The 20041-nt window shown below is 43.3% G+C and overlaps 1 protein-coding gene across 3 annotated transcripts in view; it reads right to left on the reverse strand.

Moving 5' to 3' along the window:
- Positions 1-20041, reverse strand: part of TAFA4 (TAFA chemokine like family member 4) — a 1365502-nt gene that overhangs the window by 657511 nt on the left and 687950 nt on the right. The gene's annotated exons all lie outside the window — the stretch shown is intronic.

Genomic DNA, 20041 nt, shown 5'->3' on the forward strand with positions numbered 1-20041 from the left:
TGGAGGCCTCCAGCCTAGGTTCTTCATGTCATGGGGGTAGCCCCCGTACTTCAAAAATAAAGTTTCTTTTTGTATTCACTCAGCTTTCATAAAGAAATTATTTCTGTTACAGAAATAATTTCTTTATAAATGCAGAGTGAATTAAAAAAGATACTTTTTTTTAAAAAAAATGGAAAACTATTTTTTTCTTTTTTTTTACTCCAAGTGGGGTCCCCTCCCAGGACATGTAAATGTGAGGGCCCCCGTGCTGCAGGGGCTGCCGGAGCCCCTGTTACACCAGTGCTCTGTTTATTTCCTCTTTGGATTATTTTGACTCCCCTGCCCAGTCCATTCATGGGCAAGCGAGTTCTATTCCTTGTTCTTTTCTTTTTTATTCATTTCTTGATATTCAATCCAGCCACATGGTGGGCTGAATGGATTCTTCCAAAACACACACACAGTACACACATAAATACATACACTGCACATGTATTAAAATACTATATTTACCCTAGTGTCTGCGTCTTTTATTTATAGGTGTTCTCTTAAGGGACAAGCACATAGCACCTACTAGCCGAGCCACGGCTACAAGTAGCAACTCAAACAACAATAGTCCAAATACTGAAAAATGATGAATGTCCAGTAAAGTTTCTATCAAAATAAAGACTTTAAAGTAAGCAGAAAAAATGCAAACAACTTACTAAACACATGCTAAATCCTGCCTCTGAAAGAGATAACACAGAAGATGCAGATAGAAATGTATGTCACTCTGAGTACTTCAGCAGGTGTGTGCAGGCACGAAATTGCAGCAAAAGCACAAGTCAAAGGTATATGCTTAGAAACAAGGTGTTTAAGGGGCCTGACAAGTCTCTATGTTCCCAGAACGTGCAACAGGGCAACAAGGCCTCTTAACAGTACCTTGATCATGAACTTTGAAGGCTCAACGGTGTTGAACCAAGATTTCTGGCAGTTTTATCTCCGGCCAATATGATGTTGAGAGAGTTCAAGCTGGTGCAATCCCACTGGCAAGCAGCCTTTGAATCAATTGAAAGGTGGAGGCTCTTCAAGGGTCAAGTTAGTCTTCAAGTCAGCGAGTTGATGTCTTTCAATGGTTCCAGTAGCAGTCACATTGGTGGTACATGCTAGCTTCTGCTGGTTTGAGTCCGTTTTTGTGACAGCTAGTTTGATGATGTCCAGCAGATTGAGATAACGTTCAGATCGTTTGTGCCCTTGGAGTTTGGGCCTGTGATGCAGGTTGCTCGAGACATTCTCCTGCAATGGGTTGAGCTAGCATCGTGATTGCTCGATATGCAGCAAGCAGTTTTAAGTCCATGGGCCCTGTCCTGGTTCTTAGTGTGTTGTGATGGGATACCATATGCCATATCTTTTGAATTTGTATTAATATTAAAAGATGCAGATTATTCTGTTGCTTGTGTTAGGGTCTGCTAATCAGACCCCCCTTTCACAAGCTCCATGTCAAAAGCATTGAGCATATATGTACCTTAGCTGCACCAGTCTCCTGACATCTGCAGCCCTTGCTCTCGATTGGCACAGGGCAGGTAAAAAGCATATATGTACCTTAGCTGCACCAGTCTCCTGACATCTGCAGCCCTTGCTCTCGATTGGCACAGGGCAGGTAAAAAGGTCACATGTGCATCCCTAACAGTTGTTCTGACCCAAATACATTGTAGCCAGAGGTAGCATGTTAACTTCTGTCCCTCTGAATTTAAATGTAATATTTGTTGCATAATCAGTCTGGTGGCAAGGTAATCCCAAGGAATAAGCCATACCTAGTGATGGTATGGTGACTAATATGAACACACAATGATTAAAGCCTCACAATTCAATACCATACAATGTTAACCCTGTAAGCCCAGGTGTCAGTCTTGTCAAGGGAATTTGCATTTATGGCTAGCCTGCCTGTCTCCGCTCAACCCACTCAGACAATAGCCAAACTGAGCCAATAGTCAAGAGCTAACTCTATTGATTCCTGGACAGGAAGGGTAACACCCCTTCAGATTTCATGACACATTATCATTAAATGGACTCGTTCAAATGTATACACTATGGGGCTCATTTTGATGGCCTTTTTAAATGGGTCTTGACCTAATTTACAAGAACACTGCATCAGTTCAGAAAACATGCCATTTTGATATTTGATAGAGGTGGAGTGGAACATAAACATATGGAGTCTGATTTTTTTTTACATCTATGAAAACAAGGTTACATACATATGTATTGAATGTAATGCCAGCTTACATGCAGATACATGGAGCCTGGCATTAAAGAATGGTTCGGTCAGAAAATATTATTGTCCCTATGGTTCGGCCATGTGTTTTTAACCATAAGTCGATCGATCGTACAAACAATTCCTATGCACCTCATCTGAGTTTTCATCTCTTGAACACAAGTGAAATCAGGCAGCAGGACATGGCTATCTTCTGATAATCTTATCACTTGCCGCATCGCCCTGGGTGACCTACGTTTGCGGCACTAAATCATATCCCCCACCCCTGAGCCTGACATCACCAAATCATTAATATTCTCCGCCTCTCTCCGTGACGTTAGTGGGCAGTGTAGCCAAACACGCCCAGTCGTCACCTAAACGACTAGATGCGGAACCCAGAAAACAACACACATCGTCTCACAGCACAGCGCGTCCCAATTAGGAATATGAAACTGTACTTTAAAAGGCAACAACAAGACCGTACAATTGGTAAAGTACATTTATTTCACAATAAATGTTTCGATAAAATTCGGCGTCTGACATAATCAATCAAAATGGAACTTTTTTTCTTTGCTCTCGTTCCGCAAATCTGCAAATGTTTATAGTGAGTCACGCGCTGTTCCTTTTGGGTACACAGGGTGTTCATTTTGTCTAAATGAAGCACTTCGGTCGCACAGTGAATTGCAAAGCTGGTGCATGAACTTGGCACTAGACCACCGTAAAGGTTGTTATGTTGCTCCTAATCGCTGGTACCGCGTACGGGCATATTGGACCTTGTCTGTCATCCTAAAAGACGGGTAAGTAGATCCACTGATTGACATGTAGCTGCAGCTGGCGGTTGAATAATCCATCGGTCAGGATCTGGAATAGATGACAATCGCAGAATGGCACGATGTACCTGTTTGCAAAAGATAAAAATAGAAATGTGTCTCAGTAGCCGATCTTTATTACAGTTAATCGTTTTCTTTATTAGCGCAGAGGTGACACAATGTGAACCGAGAGAAAACAACCTGGAATATCAAAGTACGCCGCTATTTGCATCCAAGGATAGTGCAATGGAGTATGTTGAGCTCTAAACGTAATGCGTAAACTGGGGCAAGAATTCGAGGTGCACAAACAATCTAATGATTTATTAGCATAGAACCAGGGAGAAACGAGTGGTGGTCTACATGCATCTCGATGCTGGCCTGCCCATGTGCCCGGTAGATAGCCCAGCACACAAAGATTGCACTAGCACTTCATTGCAATATGACACACAGAACGAACAAATACAATGTGACCCAGCAATAACGGTCAGCTATTCGTATTTCAGCTAGTTCTGGTATGAAATCGTCTAAAGAGAAACTTACATTATATTCAGCATTTCCATTCTCTTGGCGCAATGCAGACCGTAATGCAGACTCCTCCGTTTGTGTCAACAATTTTTGATAAACTGAACTTATATGTAACTAGGTCCAGTTTTGGAATGGGCAACCTTACCATATCATACGTTATTACACCCCCCTGTTAAGATGGATTTCTGAACTGTGACCTGGAGGGGCAGAGGTTCAGAAGGCCAACCTAGTTTCTTGGAACAGGGTAGCCTCTGGACAAGCCACACCAATCAGGATAGCTATGGCAGGTGGTCAAGACTAAGGGCCTCATTACACGGTATGCGGTAACCATGGCGCTATTAGCGCCATGGTTGCCGCCGGTATTTTACTGTGTCCGCCTTGGTGGATGGCGGAATTACCGGCCTACTCCAAGGTGAGTGGGGCCAGTAATTCCCCATTCACCAAGGCACTTCCCCATTCCCATTTTTGCCCCCATAGGGCTCAATGGGAATGGGGAAGGAGGTAATTACGGTACCGCAAATTGCGGTACCGTAATTAGCACCAAGGTCCCTTTGCGGGCCCGGTCCCTAATGGCTGGTAAAACCAGCCGTTGAGGTCGGGTCCGGCAAAGGGACCTCGTAGTAAGGCAGAAAGGGTTTACCGGTACAGGTGCCCTTACCGGTACCGGTAAACCCTTACCGCATACCGTGTAATGAGGCCCTAAGTCTCAAGAGGGGTGAGGGTGACTGAAAGACCTCAATGAGCACACAAAGCAAGGACACTTACAAATTACTCCATACAGGTGTTATATTCAAAATATAGACACATTCATTACAAGGCCTTTGTAATGTAGACCATAGCAAAGAATCACAATAATACTGAAGTAAACCAACACATCACAATCAACACGATATATATACAAGACCAGGGGGGTCTAACGGATTAAGAAGCATGAAATATGTAGACCACCTAGATGGGGAGGAAAACAGGCAGTGCAAGTAATCTTTAGACCCAGTTCCACATCAAGAATACACCTAACTAAGAGGCAGTCCAAGCCCTACGTAGAGAGGAGCCTTATGCTCAATAGTACATGCACATGCTTGTGCCACTGGACAAAATGGGGTCTCTTCAAGGGTCACTAGCAGCTCAGGAAGGTGGATGCAGTCGATGAAGAACAAGTCCCCACTATTCAAGCAGGACCTCCACTTGCGGGCAGAGGCAGGTTGAGAGTGCGGGATAGAGTCGCTATTTCTCAACAGCGGTAGAAAAGAAATGGGCTCCTGCGCTAGGGGTCACCGGTTGGGGTATGAACTACTCACCGGTCCCCGACGCAGGCAGACCTAGACTTTGCCAGTTCCGTCCACTTCGCTGGCAGGTTCGAATGTGACAATCAGGACGTCTCAACACCGTGTAGTTTCCGCGGTAGCAGGCTTCAGGGTCAAGAGGGTCACAAGTGCAGCAAACCTGCACAGGTCGTTGCCACAGAAGGTAAACGGTAACCGCGTTTACTCCGGTCTGGGCGCACTTGTTTCACTTCAGACCTGGGAATGGCAAGTGTACGAAATTCGGTGTGAGGGTGCCGTGGACACAGAGCAAGCAGTATACCAAGTTTCGAGGGCTTCCTAGAAAACGCGGCGATTACAGAGCAAACGTCCTGCGTAAGCTGGTCAGCCCACTGGTTGGCCCAGGGACACTTCCGAAGAGGCATACTTGCAGGGTTTGATGAAGGTGCTGAGAATAGTTGGTCCCACTATTCCAATGGGTTGAAGCGCCTTCGCAGACCTTCTAGGACGATCAGATGCAGAGGGGTCTCGCAGGATGACAGCGGGCTCAGGGTGCCAAACCTTCCAGCAGCTCACCAGCGGTTCCTCGACTCGGCTTCTTGTTGCAGGAAACTTTGCTCCTTATCCTTTGTTCGTGTGAACTCAGGAGATCAACATGGTAGTGGTGTTTTCGGCCTTCTCTTATCCAAAGTTCCCTTCGCACCAAAAAGGAGAGGACCCAATGGGAGATCTGCTCACAAACACTCACTCCATACGTGGACCAATCACGGACCACAGTGGTCCCAGGCATTCCGGACACTCCAGACTCTCTGGCACCCAGGATGTGTATTGGGAACAGACATCCCAGCCCACATCCTGGAGGCACACACACAAAGCATGCAGAAGCCCTCAAAAGCTTTGGGTTTCGCGGGAAAGTGCATGACCAAATAAGGACTGATCCAGGTCGGCTTTCTAGGGCCTTTTGAATGACTAGATACCCAAGATGCGGTAAAGTAAGTTACATTGCACTCTTGTTACATGTTGCACAAAAGCTGCAACATGAGGAAAGGACTAAGGGAAACGAAGTCTCCCAGTACTGAATGTATTAAGGGCATTTCAGTTTCCCCATAAGAAGTGAGCGAATGCCCAGAGGAGTGCGGCTGAGGGCTGCGCTTCTCTGGCAAAGGTTAGATCAGGGTGTGAAACAGCAGCAAAATGTTTGGGGCTTGACACATGGAGGGAACATTACATTCAAATATGAAATCTTTCCTAACACCCCCCTTCAATTCAATCCCCTTCGGAATGGTCCCTGCCTCTCAAGGTCAAAAAACAATAGAACCTTATACTGTGTGCGGGACGCGTGGGCCTCCCAGCTCCCAATCAAAAATTCAAGCTGGTGACCTTCACTCAAAATGAACATACATTCTTACTTTGCAACATCCCGTGTCAACCCATCCATGAGAACATGAATTTTGAAGCACGGGCACAGGAAATTGGGGGCTGTCACGCTCGTTGTTCGTGGCACTGCTGAGCTGTAGGGGAAACTTGCCAATGACAGAATGCACCCTATTCCGAAATTATAGTCGATGTAACACAAAAACTGAGTCCAAATGTGTCTAGTAATAGGCCCACCTCTGCTTATCTCATGGCCTCCTACCCCATGGCATGTTTTCACAGTCAGTACTTCTTGCGTGCCTAGAATGTTTTGTGGCCTAGGTGTAATCCCTTTTGTAGGACGAGCAGATATTCAGCTTTTTGTGGAAATTTATGGCAAGGCAACTGCCAAAACCCAAAGATTCTTACACGCTGTTAACCATTGGTCATTAACGCGAAAAATGGAGGTCCCACAGTAGCTCGACTAAACTGTGAAATGTGAAAGCAATCGTAATAATTGTACTATTTCTTTTAAGAAACGGACTGAGAGGATTGATTTCAAAAGACAAATTGCATACTTTATTTGGACACTTTAAACATTTTTGGCAAAAATAAAAACAGATGGTAATCATTTGTACCGGGATTTGAACGATTGAACAAGCTCTGCTTTGGGTGGACATGGCATGTTGGCAATGTTTTGTGGCAATGTATGTGTGCTCTGAACAGATTTGTGCGCAATTCAATTAGTATGCATCTCTACGACATTAATAATAAGATTTTTCACAAAATCAAATTCCATTTTATCATATACTGGCTTGACCACCCATTTTTTGCTTCTTTTTGTAAAGGCCATATTGTAGCGAAGCATCCCCAAGTTTCCTGCAGTCCTAGATTGTTCCCAGCCTACATTCTCGTTATGCGCTAATACCACTAGTAAAGTCCTAGATTTCATCCCTTAGATGCCGAAATGCAATCTCTTTGGCCTGTACTTTAGGCAAATATTGTGGAACACCTCCAAATCTCCTGTGTGACAGAATTCTGTGAGTCCCTTCAGATCTCTTGATAAATTTTTATCAAACACAATCTTCTCAAGGGCTTTGTGTCGCGGTGAAGATGGAATCAGCCACTTCTTCTTCCGTGCCTGCTCTGGGGACAAAGGGCCAAGTTCACATTGGTGGAAATGTTGGTTTTCTGTCCAGTGGTGAACGTTGGAACACTGGTGCATTAGTGAGCGCCATTTATCCAGTAGAATTTCCGCAGACCCATCACATGTTTTGGAGCTCCACCAAAGATGGTTGCTGAAAGACTGGGACCATTGTGAAATACTTTCAAAACATTTTTTTCCCTGCCGCCGAGATTTTTTTATTTATTGATTTGGCAACATGCCATACATCAAATTGATGTTTAATATTTGGATACTGCTCTCTCATTGTCTTGGCTATTGAAACGTGTCTGTCCGTGGCTATGAGGTCGATTTGCATTCCCCTCGATTGTAGATCTTCCATTGATTTTATAAAACCAAGTGTCTCCATGGCCACTGAGGATTTACATCGGGACCCCTGCACGACCACCGAACTCACAATTTTCTTACTTTCCATGTCCTGAAAATGGTAGGTACAGTACTTAGCAGAAAATCTGGGGCTGTCACACTGTCCATCGCCGGCTAGCTGAACCGTTTGTCGGAGAATGTACTTTGAATAGCCAATTGTTCAATTTTCCAAGCTTCACTAATGGCAGGGAATAGATAATCACGTTGGTATTTGTAGTATTGCGTTTTAGAAATGAAATGGAGTCCCGCAAACTGAAAGAAACTGGATAACTTTGTGAAACTAGAGCCACTGAAAAGTAAAGCTGCTGCACACAGTAGATTGCCAGCTGGCAGTTTCCCCAGCATCACTTGAGCGGACCATGAAAATGTTTTATGTGACTTTTCACATGTGGCATGTATTTTGAGGTTACTGCCTTGTGTTAGACGAGTCACGCTCACCAACGGCTTCCCACATACTTTCCCTCCCACTGAATGCACACATTTCAGCATCTTTATAATCTCCATCAAGCTGCTGTTGAATACTATGTATTTGGCCTCTTTTATTAGACTGTCATGCGGCAACACTGTTTTTTCGGACTGAACCTTTGTGGACATATCAGCCAAACTGGACATACTATAGTCGATATCTTTGTTTCGTCCGTCAATAGTGTTGATGCTTCAGTCTCTGTCATTTCAACATCTGTTACTTGACCATGGATAGGAGAAAACATCAATGTGGACTGTTTTATGGGCAACATTTATTTGGCGGGTGGCGATTGTGCCAAGTGCTCATCGAGTAATGTAAAACTATCTTCTATAAATTCACTTTCGCCTTCATCTGGCAGAGCAGGCGCATTGTAGAAATGGTCCAAAAACACTTTGCTGGATTTGCCGGTCATATTAAATTCATTTTCTGCCCATTGGACATAGGCATCTCGAGTGTGAACACGACACGACTTAATTAATAGTTCCTCCATGCATGGTGAAAACAGTTTGGTAAGCAGCATCTCTCATTTGTATCGCTGTCTGTGTCTGCATAGTCCGTACTCCATCGGGCAACTACAGGACAGATAGGAAAAGGGATGTTCAGTGTAAATCCAACATACAGTGTTGTACAATTTACATTAAAAAAAGCATATAATGAAGGCCTCAGCACAAAACAATTGCCAACATTATAAAGTGTTTATAACTAACCTTATTTTTATTTCTTTTCTCTGAAACCTTCTTTACTCTAACATCAACATCAGCAGGCTGGCGTACCGACTCAGATCCACGGGCCTCCTGTTCAATATACAGATCTTGTATACATCCCTACAAAAAATAGTATCCATTTAAAATAAGTCATTTGCATTACACATATAATTAAACTGACTTTCTTTCATTAGATGGTACTGTCAGTACACATAACTCTGGCTCCGGATCAACTGCAAGGTCTGGTTCCGGAACAACTATAAGGGATAATGTAATTGTAGAGGATGCTGCAGCATCTCCCTGAAACACAGTGCTTGCATTAGTAAGGATGAAAATATTGGAAACTGGACACACAATTTGGAAAGATGACAAAGGTACATATCAATAGTAAAGTATGAATGAAACATTGTGTAAAGCAATGATACGTTGCGAAAATATGATCACATTATCTAGAATTCCATGCATAAAACCAGTCTGGAACAGAATAGCTATGTAAGATTACCTGATACGCACTCAAAGTGGTTGATGACTCCAGGCAAGACATGGATGTTGAATCTTGTTGCTTCATATTCGATGGATAGTCATGGAGTTGTAAAGGGAAAGTATTATTTGATTTAGAAATTCCAACATTAAAAAGTGGCATGTAAGGAGACTGAATACGAGAAAATTATGCATATGTAAATGCATAGTATAGCATAGTTATCTGTCCCCATAAATCAATTTCCTATGAGGGTTCTCAAAAACAAGGCCTGATGTTTAGCAAAATAGTCATTATTTAAACAGCTATACAATCATATAAGTATCTAAAGTATTATAAGTGACATTTACACCAAAAATACAGGCGTAAAGCCCAATCCAGAAGCGTGTCTCACCTGTGGTGGCATTTTCACGAATAATGTCGGAATAGCGTTTGGGAGCAATTTTCAAGTGGTTTTCAGGTGATTCCTCTTTCTGGACAAGGATGTGTCGTACATATCCGGGTTGAAGTGCAGCTGCAGATGCAGTATCGATGACCCCTCTTGTCCTCCAAGACTTGTTTGACTCTACTTTCAAGCTCTTCAGGTGGATATCCGCAATATCTGACCCATTCTCTTATTCAATCAACAGTCTTAGGGAATGCATGCACTGTAATGCCTTCGGATTTGTCATGGGTCTTCGAAGGGCATCCGAAAATAAAACATGCAGGCATTGTTGTAAATTCTGCAAAATAAAGGTCAACATTATTGGAAAATTATTTTGCATAAAAATGTGAGAAAGAATGAATTGGACCATACATTGTTAATTGCACGCTTTCTTTTGTGCACCACAGCAAAACCAGATCAGCGTGGGCGGCTGTATTATAGGATACATTTCACAAACGATTCATTGATGTGTTGAAAATCAGAACATGTTACTCGTCCCTTGAATGTTCTATCGTGCACGAAAAGGAAACATACTTATACTATAGACACGGTCCGCGAAGGATGCAATACGATGCCAAATGACATTGATAAAAATTGATATATGGATAACATAACAAAAGAAACTCAAGTCAATAGCAATGAGACAAATTAACATAGCACTACTGAGTATGTTACTTCGAAATAGATATAAATTTACAAACAAAGGAGATATGATTAGGATACATGCCCTTACCTTGACCAACAGTTAGATTCAGCAAGCAGAGTAATTAGTGGCAGGAGAACAGGGATTGTTCACAGGTAGCACACTGACGAGGTCACTCGAAGCGGTCACAGATTAGCACGTTCACGAGTTGACTTGCAGTGCTCATAGATGTTCTCATGGTAAATATCAAGTGGTTTATAAAGAATAACAAAAAGGGGTGTTTTTGTGAATGAATGATGTGTATATGTCGTGGTATTATGTGTATTGCAGGGGCGCGGCCTCTTTGAAGGAGAGCCTGCCTGGAGACACGGGGTCTGAGGAGGCCATGTGAACAATGGCCCCTGGGCGTAAGGTACCTTTTGAAGTGTACATGGTGTTTGGCACCTTGCCGTTCGTGCCCGTGACAGCACCCCATGGCAGCGCACTTCCACTGGTGCAAACTGCCTTTGATAGTGGAGGGGGGATGGATTGGCCGGGGGCGTGCAGACAAGGCACCGGAACACTGTGGAATGGAGCCACACTTGATTCACTTAAAAAGTGAAACAACCATTGATAAAAAATATGTTGTGTTTTATTTGGTTTCTTATTTTGATGTCACAAAAATACTTAACATTGTAAAGGTCTGGTTGCAGCTCAGCGAGGGAAAATCCCCTGTACTGACCGCTGTCACTGGGGAAATGTTGTCTAATGGCACCAACGACACAGGCGGGTATTACTCGTCGAACACGGTATCCAAGCCTCCCATGAAGCCACCATGTGTACGAACGATAGGCCACCAGCTGGTACCACCTGTAAAAGAGAAAGATACAAACTGTTTTTAAATGACCAAAATAAGTGTATTAAACCTTAGTTGTCAGTGAAAATTCTTGTATCCAATGGCATTTTTGCCAGGACAAATGCTAACTAGACACTGTGCAATATTGAACGACTTTTGTGCGACTATTACTAGAAAATTGCAAGACTAAACTGATATGACAGTGATATATTGAAGTTACAAGAATATAGGGGACAACCATGAAATAGTAGTGGCCTAACTGACATCACAACCAGACTATACTTACTTGTTACTTGGATTACGAGGGCAAACTGTTGCGCCAAGTTCGTGCATAAGCACCATCAAAATCCTCAACACGGACCATGTGAGGCAGGCAGCTCGGTAACGCATTGCAGCTGTGGATCACCTTGCGATATGTAGGACAAGCATCCAGAGTTTTCTTGGCAGCAGCAGTTCTCCTCCTCGGTTGGCATTAGCGCGCACCGATTGCAGGTGCACCAGGTGGAAACACCGTCCATGCGACTAGGCCCAGGCTCTTCATCTGTTGAAACGTCTGCCCAACTGTCGTTCAAAGCCCCATCGTTTACGCAGCTTTCTCTTTCCAGTAATTCCTCCTCAGAATACTCGGGCTCGTACAGGCAGCGCATTATTGTTGCCATTGTGTGCTAAACAAACGAAAATAATTTATAGTGGTGGTACTGGTATCTGTTCACACAGGCTACAAGCAACAAAGGTAGCTGACCAGAGCACAGAAACAGTCACAGAATACTCAAAGAAATACAGTGAGAGGAATGGAAAAAAGAAAATCTGCTGTTGTGTGGTGTGAAACGGTCTGTTTATACTTATCGAGGAAAGAGGCTTCTGCCGTTTCCATGGTGACACGTCATTAGCTGAGGCGCAGAGAATGTTGACACGAGACGTGCTTTGGCGTTGTGAAATGGGCGGTATGCATCTAGTGATGTCAGGCTCAGGGGCGGGGGATATGATTTAGTGCCGCAAATGCAGGTCACCCACGGCGATGCGTCAAGTGATAAAATTATCACAAGATGGCCGCACCCTGCTGCCTGATTTCGCTTGAGTTCAAGAGACGAAAACTCGGGTAAGATGCATAGGAAATGTTTGTACGATCGGTCGACTTATGGTTAAAAACACATGGCCGAACCATAGGACAATAATATTTTCTGACCGAACCATTCCTAAAATGCGTGTTTCTAGTTCTGGTTATTCAAATGCATGGGAACATTGTACTGCCCAGATTCAGATCTGGGTTCAAATCCTACTAACCAAACACTGGCTCTAAATAATGCTAGAGGCTTAATGATAGCATTGTATCACCAGCCCCTTCCTTCTCCTATGTCTATTTAATCAAAATGCTGGCCCACAAAACACCATCTGTATGCTCAGTGCTGCTGAATGCTCTGCTTTCTTTCAGAGGGTTCTCTTTTACCTGTATCCCCTCTTCCCCCACTTGCAAATGTCCTTATCTCTCAAAACCCTCCTGCCTTCCCCAATCTAAGTTCCCTTACTCCCTAAAACATGTACCTCCTTTAGGCCCCACTTGCCCAACTGCTGCCCCTGTTCTTTGCCTCGTTGCCCTTCGACCAGAATGTACAGGTGTAAGGCATACCACAGGTTGGCATCCTCCATGTGGCTTTCTTCATGCCAGCATTTTATAGCAATTCTAATGGAAAACAATCAAAATTGCAGAGAGATGGAAAAGAACAGAATTGTTTCTTGTCACAATACTCTCAATACAATTCACTTTTTTAATGAGACTGACATGGAGTAGTTTGATCTAATTCCTGTGTGCTGTTCAAGCCTGCTCATGAAGTCATCCTTGCTGCACAATGGCAAGTCCAGGGAGTGGCCTGGGGTGGCACGAGCTACCCCTGGAATCTGATTGCCCCCCCCCCTCAATTCCCCCTCTGTTATCCTAAACTATCATCACTATATGTGTGTTCGTTCATGCAGTCCATAGGAACCAAACTTTTTTTATAGAACTGTACTACTTCCCTTCTCAGTTGTTAAGTATAAAATGATCAACCGATTTCTCGTGGGATGGAATACCGTTGAATACCTTCAGAGCCTGGGTCTCTCTCACTGACTCACTCACTCACACACACACACACACACACACGCGCGCGCGCGAAAGGCGATGCTGAATGCAGTCAGGGAAGCCAGACAAAGTGAGATTTAAGATCTGAACCGAATAGAGGGCCACATGGACAGCTATCCACTGATCGAAAATAAATTAAGGCTACAAAAGCAGACATGACAGAATCCTCCTGTTAAAATATGGAAACTTCGCATGCCACATAACACAAGCCATGCTCTCTAGAGAATCAGATCATAATAAGAAATTGCAACAGACGAGAGGGCTAGCCCCTCCACCGTTCATTTATTAGAAGGGAGCTATAGAAACGTCAATGCTCTGAAGCTTTGCACTCATAAGTCTTTTGTTCCTGTCAGTATTCCTGGAGATTGCCATCATAGAAGAAAATAAATGGTGATTTGTTTGCTTCCACCCCGGTGTTGATGTATATCATTTTCAAGCCTATGAGAAGAACTTGTACTACCGCAGCCAATGCGATGTCTTTAGTCTCACCACTTAGAATAAATACACTGTCATCTAAAAGGACAGGATGTGAACGCTGATCTCAGTCACAACCAGGCAGCTATGCTTGAGCACTTCCAGAGCGTGAGGATGTACAGAAGCAGCAGGTTTAACAAATAATGTAGATATTTTATAATGGACAGAAAGCACTTAAAAGCACCTACATGCTATAACATTATACACATGATAACTGAAATGTATACGTATGATTCTCAAAAACTAACACATATGACAAAGCGCAGAGGATGCCCTTGCAAAGTCTTAGAAATGCACGGGTCACTTTATTCAAAATGATGACCTGAGCATTAACAGGAGCTGGAGAGCACAGCACAATATGGTCTGGCCAGCCCCTATATAACAAATAACAGGCTCAAAGCACCACGTCTGTGTTCGGAGACCATTTCACACGGACACGCCCTTAAATGCTTCGTCACTGTAAAATGCTAAATAAATGCTAAAAATAAAAAATCTATCCCTGGCTGGGGGATAGCAATGCCAGGGGACAGGAGCGGCCCACCCTGCTGCTCTTCCACAGTAACAAAACATGCATGACAGTGGCAGGGATTACCTTCTCATGCAATGTGTATCTTCCTGTGCAAAAAGCCCCAGGGGAATTTTAAAGTGCTTCTGTTTTTGTCATACCTGATGGGCTAATGTGCAGGAACACCCGCTTACTTGCAAAGTGGAACAAGGGGGTAAAAGAGAGCATTTGCATGTGTGCATCTATGAAGAGCACGTTTGGGAATAGGGTGCATCTTTTGGTGCATCTCACCATTTGCTTTATGTTAGTTCATCTGCAAGTCAGTCACATGCATCTCTACCATCTAGGCATACAATCGTGTGACTTCATCCTTTGCAGACAGCGTTGCTGGCCTCATTGCAGACTTACCTATTTCTTCCAGAAAGCTTCCATTACTGACAATCTTGTACAACTGGGCTTTCATACTGGGCTTTCATTAATGTCATTGTTTAGGGGTTTGTTTAGTCGTTATTTCAACATCTCAGTTAATTGCAGCTACTACGGAACCATGGTGCACTTCTTATGTACGATAAATAATCCTTGGACCCAAGGGATCAGGGAAAACAAAAATAAACCCCTGACATGAATGTCTTTTCTCGTCAAGATTTCAGTGAGGAAGCATATCTTGAACTGTCCTCAGCTTTTGGCACTGTGGATCACACTGCCCTTCTCTCTACCCTGTCTAGTCTTGGCTTTATTGTATTGTATTGTATTTCATTTATATAGCGCACCGAGCCCTAAGGCAACTGGACACATTTCTTTGGGTACATATGACAATGCAAGAAAATGACAGTTACAAATTAAATTACAGTTGCATATTTACAGTTGCTGGAATAGTAGCTCACACACATTACAATCATGGGGGATGATCAAGTTAACATAGAACCATGAATGTGTGCAGTATGGGCAGTTGGTGTGTTCACAAAGACTGTTGGTGTTTTCACGAAGACTGGCACATAGTGGGTTAATTTTCATTCAGAGTAAGCCAGGATGTGGCCTCATAGCAGAATTTGTGGATGGAGGGTTCTAGCCTGATGTTGGGGGATAGTGGATGCCAGGTTTTGGCTGCGAGGACCGGGAGGCTTTTGCCCACTGCTTTTTTGCAGTTTGAACCTTGGTATGATTAGGTAATTGGAGTGGGAAGATCTAGTTTGTCTAGATGAGGTGTAGAGTTTGAATTTGTCGCAGAGGTATTTAGGTGCTTGATTGTGAATACATTTGTGTATGAGGGAGAGAGTCTTGAATTTAATTCTTTGGTTGATTGAAAGCCAGTGAACACTGCGTCTCAGTTCAGCAATGTGCAGTTTTCTGGGGAAATTGGTTGCTGCTCTTAGTGCATTGTTTTGATATATCTGTAGTTTATTGAGATTATGTTGGCTGGTACCTAGGTAAAGTGCATTGCAGTATTCTAGCTTGGTTAATACAAACGCCCTGGCCAGGGTGATGCAATTTTCAGTCATCAGGAAGGGTCTGCAAGCGTTGATGAGCTTACAGGTGTAAGCGGTGGTAGATGCTGTAGCATTGAATTTGTTTTCCTAGTGAGGGGGTGGAGTCGAGGTACATGCCTAATGTTCTGAAGTCTTTTAAGACTTTGATGCTGTTGCCATCAATATTGAAGGTGCTGAATTTGTTGTCAAGTTTATTGAGTCTGGCTTGGGTTCCCACTAGGAGAAGCTCAGTCTTGTCGTCGTTTAGGCACAGCTCGTGTTGCGCCATCCAAGCTTGGATGATAAGGTAAGTGTCATTGAGTCACTGTGAGTCTGTGTCATGGGTTGCCTGCGATTTGTATGAGAATTTGTGTGTCGTCGGCGTAGTTGGTATAAGAGATACCCAGACCGTCAAGTTTGTCAAAGAGGGGTTTTGTGAATATATTGTAGAGTGTGGAGAAGACACGGGATCCTTGTGGAAACCCACATGTAACAGTCGATGCGGGTGCAGAGGCAGAGGGTGCAAACACTCTGGTTGTTCTGTTGTTCAGAAATGACTGGATCCAGGTAATGGCATCATTCAAGAAGAGGGCTGCTGAGGAGAAATTATTACATAGGGTTTTATGGTCGACCAGGTTGAATGTCGCTAATAAATCAAGTAAGAGAAGGATGGCAAGGCTGCCTGAGTCTTTGATATTCTCAATTTGGGTTACTAGATCTATCAGGGCTGCTTCGGTGCCATGCCTAGGACGGAATCCTGATTGGTGTAGCCCTAAAAGGTTATTACTTTCCAGGTGTTGCTGGATCTGCAGATAAGCTTCTCTGTCAAAGATCTTCAGGAGGAAGGGAATGGTGGTGATGGGTCTATAGTTAGGGGGGTTATCAAGGGAAGGTTTCTTGAGCAGTGGCATGACTCATGCGTCCTTAAGGTTCGTGGGGATGGAACTGGACTTGAAGGAGGCGTTGATTAGTGAGGTGAGAAATGGGGTGATCTCGTTCGCTGTTTCTTTTATGATAGGTGCCCGGCAGATGTCACCCATGCACCTGGAAGGTTTTAGGCTTAGTATTATTTCTTCAACTTCTTTGACGCTGAGTGAGATGAATTTGAATAGGTCGAGTTGGGCAGGAAGTGGTGTAATTGTTGTGGGTACAGGAGAGTTGTTGGTTAAGTTTGCTTTTTTAGTTTCAATTTTCTTTTGTAGGAGCTTGATTTTGTCTGACAGCGCTTTCTGGATGTTCTGACACCAAGTGGCATCCTTAGAGCAAGTAGTTGGAGGAGGTGCTGGTGATTCTAATTCTCTGAGAATGTTAAATAGTTCTTTGGTGTTAGATTTGGCATTTTGAATACAGGCGTTGTATGAGTCAGATTTGGCTAAGAAAATAATACGTGGCAGAGGCTGATCTTAGGTTTTCTTTGTTCAGTGGTGATGGGACATTTTTCCAACTTGATTCAGCAGCTCTTTTGATTGTTTGCAGTGTTCTTAGTTGTGGGGTGAACCTGGTGTTTAGGGGGGCAGGCGGTTTGGCTGTGTGAAGCTTTTGAGGTGCTATTTTGTCAATGGCGTTTAGCATAGTAGTAATGTATAGGTTTACCACATGAGTGTGGTCATTGTTAGGCTCGAGGGCAATGTCTGCCTGTAAGAGGGGATGTAGGTTGAGGGCCATTATGTTTTGAGTATTTCTTGCTAGTCTAGGAGGAGGGGGCCATTCTCTGCTCGAACTGCTCGAACCTACTCAGTTAATTGGGCTGAGCAACTTCTCTATGATGTCCCTTGGGATTCTGTCCCTGGTCTCTCCTTATACAATTCCTCTTAAATCTATTATTTCTTCCTTTGATCATTCCTATCACTCCTATGCAGATGATTCCCAAATCTATGTTTCCTTCTCTTCCATTATTGGTTCTCTTTCTGCTTGCATGTACATGTGGGCTGTTCAGTCTTGGATGTGTGCCATTTTCTCCATTGTAACCCTTATTTTTCTTTTATCTTCTGCCCATACCGTTGATGTAATTCTTGATTCTACTCTACATTTTTCTGTTGTTGGTAAAACCTGTTGTTTTCACTTATTCTCTATACAGAAAGCGTGTCTATTTCTTTTTACCTTTCAATCTCCCAAGCTTCTTACATCTTCCCTAGTCATTTCCCAGTTTAACAGTGTCTTTGCTCTTCTTCTGGGCATCACTACTAATCACTTGGCCCTTCTCTGTTCTATCTACCAATCTGCTATCCGCCTACTGTAGGCTTTTCTCCTTGTGACTCTGTACACTCAGCTCTTTCTTCTCTACACTGGTTATCCTTGAATTCACGTTTCTTATTTCACTTTCTTTGTGTTGTTTTTAAACCTCTCTGTGGCTTAGTCCCTCCCGATCTCTCTGCTCTGATTTCATACTCTCCCTCCCATACCCTTCGATCAGTCTCAGTTCCATTTGACTGTCCTCGTCCCCTGTGTTCCCAATCATTTCATTTCTTTTTCTTCTTGCTCCAAATGTTGGAAGGAACTTCTTCTTATTATCCACTCTCTCCTATTTCCTTTTCTAGCTTTCATTCTCACTTGAAGAATCATCTATTAGCTACTTCTCTCTCTTAAATCAGTCACATGTATTGTATATTGGGATAATGTACCCTTTGTTCGGTGCTTTGGACAAAACACGCAATAAATAAAAACGAATAAATACAACTCAGTCCTAGTCATACATGCTGTGCCATAGGATAAAAGAAAACAACAGAAAACAAAAGAGAAGGTAACAACATAGGAAAGGTTTTCCCAGCAGATTAAAAACAAACCTAAACAAGAGACCAAGAACAAAGATATTACTGCATTCCATTTTATACCAAACAAAAGAAACAGATCTGTCTTCATGGCAGCAGATTCCATGTCTAGGTTCCTGGGTACGATAATTGAGGCGTGCTCCAACTGACTATAAGCACTGTTATGCAATGTGTCCCTTTGGTATTATCTGGGTGTCAGCACAGTACCCTCTTATTTGAAAGAGAAGCCTTCTTCCACATCTGAATTAGTCCTGAGACCATCCCTGAAAACAGAATCCTTTCCATGTTGTAAGATGGGGGTTTCCAGGGATCTTTTTTGGATCTATTTTACCCTATGAAGTCTATGTATTAATAGTGGAGGATGGTTACAATTTGTACACAAGTGGGAGAGTGGATGTTTAATCAGCAAAGGGTTTTGCCATACGTCATTCGATTGGTGGAATCAATCAATATAGAGCAAGCCATGCAGCCGCTTGTATCTACCAAACACCACAAACTACATTAAATATTAGGGCACACATCCTTTTAGAGCCGTCTGATGTAGAAGGGAATCTATGCTAAAATGTGTGCAGGTTGATAGCAACATTAACTTGTATTTCATAAGGAAAGGTAATAAACTAAAGGTATAGTACCTTCATATGCTGCAGATCTACACTGCTTTTTCCACAATAGGGTGCAGCCTATAGTCCTTTCTCAATAACATCTGTGGGGGTATAATGTAAGTGCCACATATTATAACAGTGCTACTTTATAAATTTGAAGGCTGTTAGATTTTTGCCCATCATGCAGAGTAATCCCCTGATGGAAGACTAAACCAACCTTGCCCCATGGAACAAGCCCCACAACAGGAGGCAGACAATTAAGATACATTAGGACCTTCATCATAAATATTTCACCCACACAAGTGGTCATAATGGGTGAAAGTATCTTCTTCTTGTACACCCAATTGGCGGAATTATTACTGCATTTGTAAGCACAGACCTTCCTTGATTTGTACAGACGTCATGTCCCGCTTTCAAATAATGCCTGCATTGCTCTTAAGATGTTACTCTGAAGACCATAATGTTCTATAGCACCCCAAAGGAACTTCCAGTTGACTATTTATATATTGCACATGGTTCCATGGCATTTCATCAACAGTTATTACTGTGGCAATAAGCCCCGAGACGGCAGGCCAATACTGCCCCAGTTAATGCCCCTGGGGCCCATAGTTACAGGCCTGAGCGTCTAGACCGGGGTACTTATAGCATTTTTTTCTGAACCCGAAAAAAAAAAGTCAAATAAAATGCCAGCCGGGAAAGGGAAAACGGAGTCTGTTTTCCCTTTCCATGGCGGCCATCGAGAGCGGACGCGCTGGGAACAGAAGAGTTCCCAGCGTGTTTGCTCCTGGGAAAAGAAGAAAAAAAAAGGTACATGGAGTTGGGAGGGTGGGAAGGGGATAGTTTGCAGGGGAGGGGG

The sequence above is a fragment of the Ambystoma mexicanum genome, chromosome 2p (assembly GCF_040938575.1).
Source record: "Ambystoma mexicanum isolate Mex_15411 chromosome 2p, UKY_AmexF1_1, whole genome shotgun sequence".
Lineage (NCBI taxonomy): Eukaryota > Metazoa > Chordata > Amphibia > Caudata > Ambystomatidae > Ambystoma > Ambystoma mexicanum.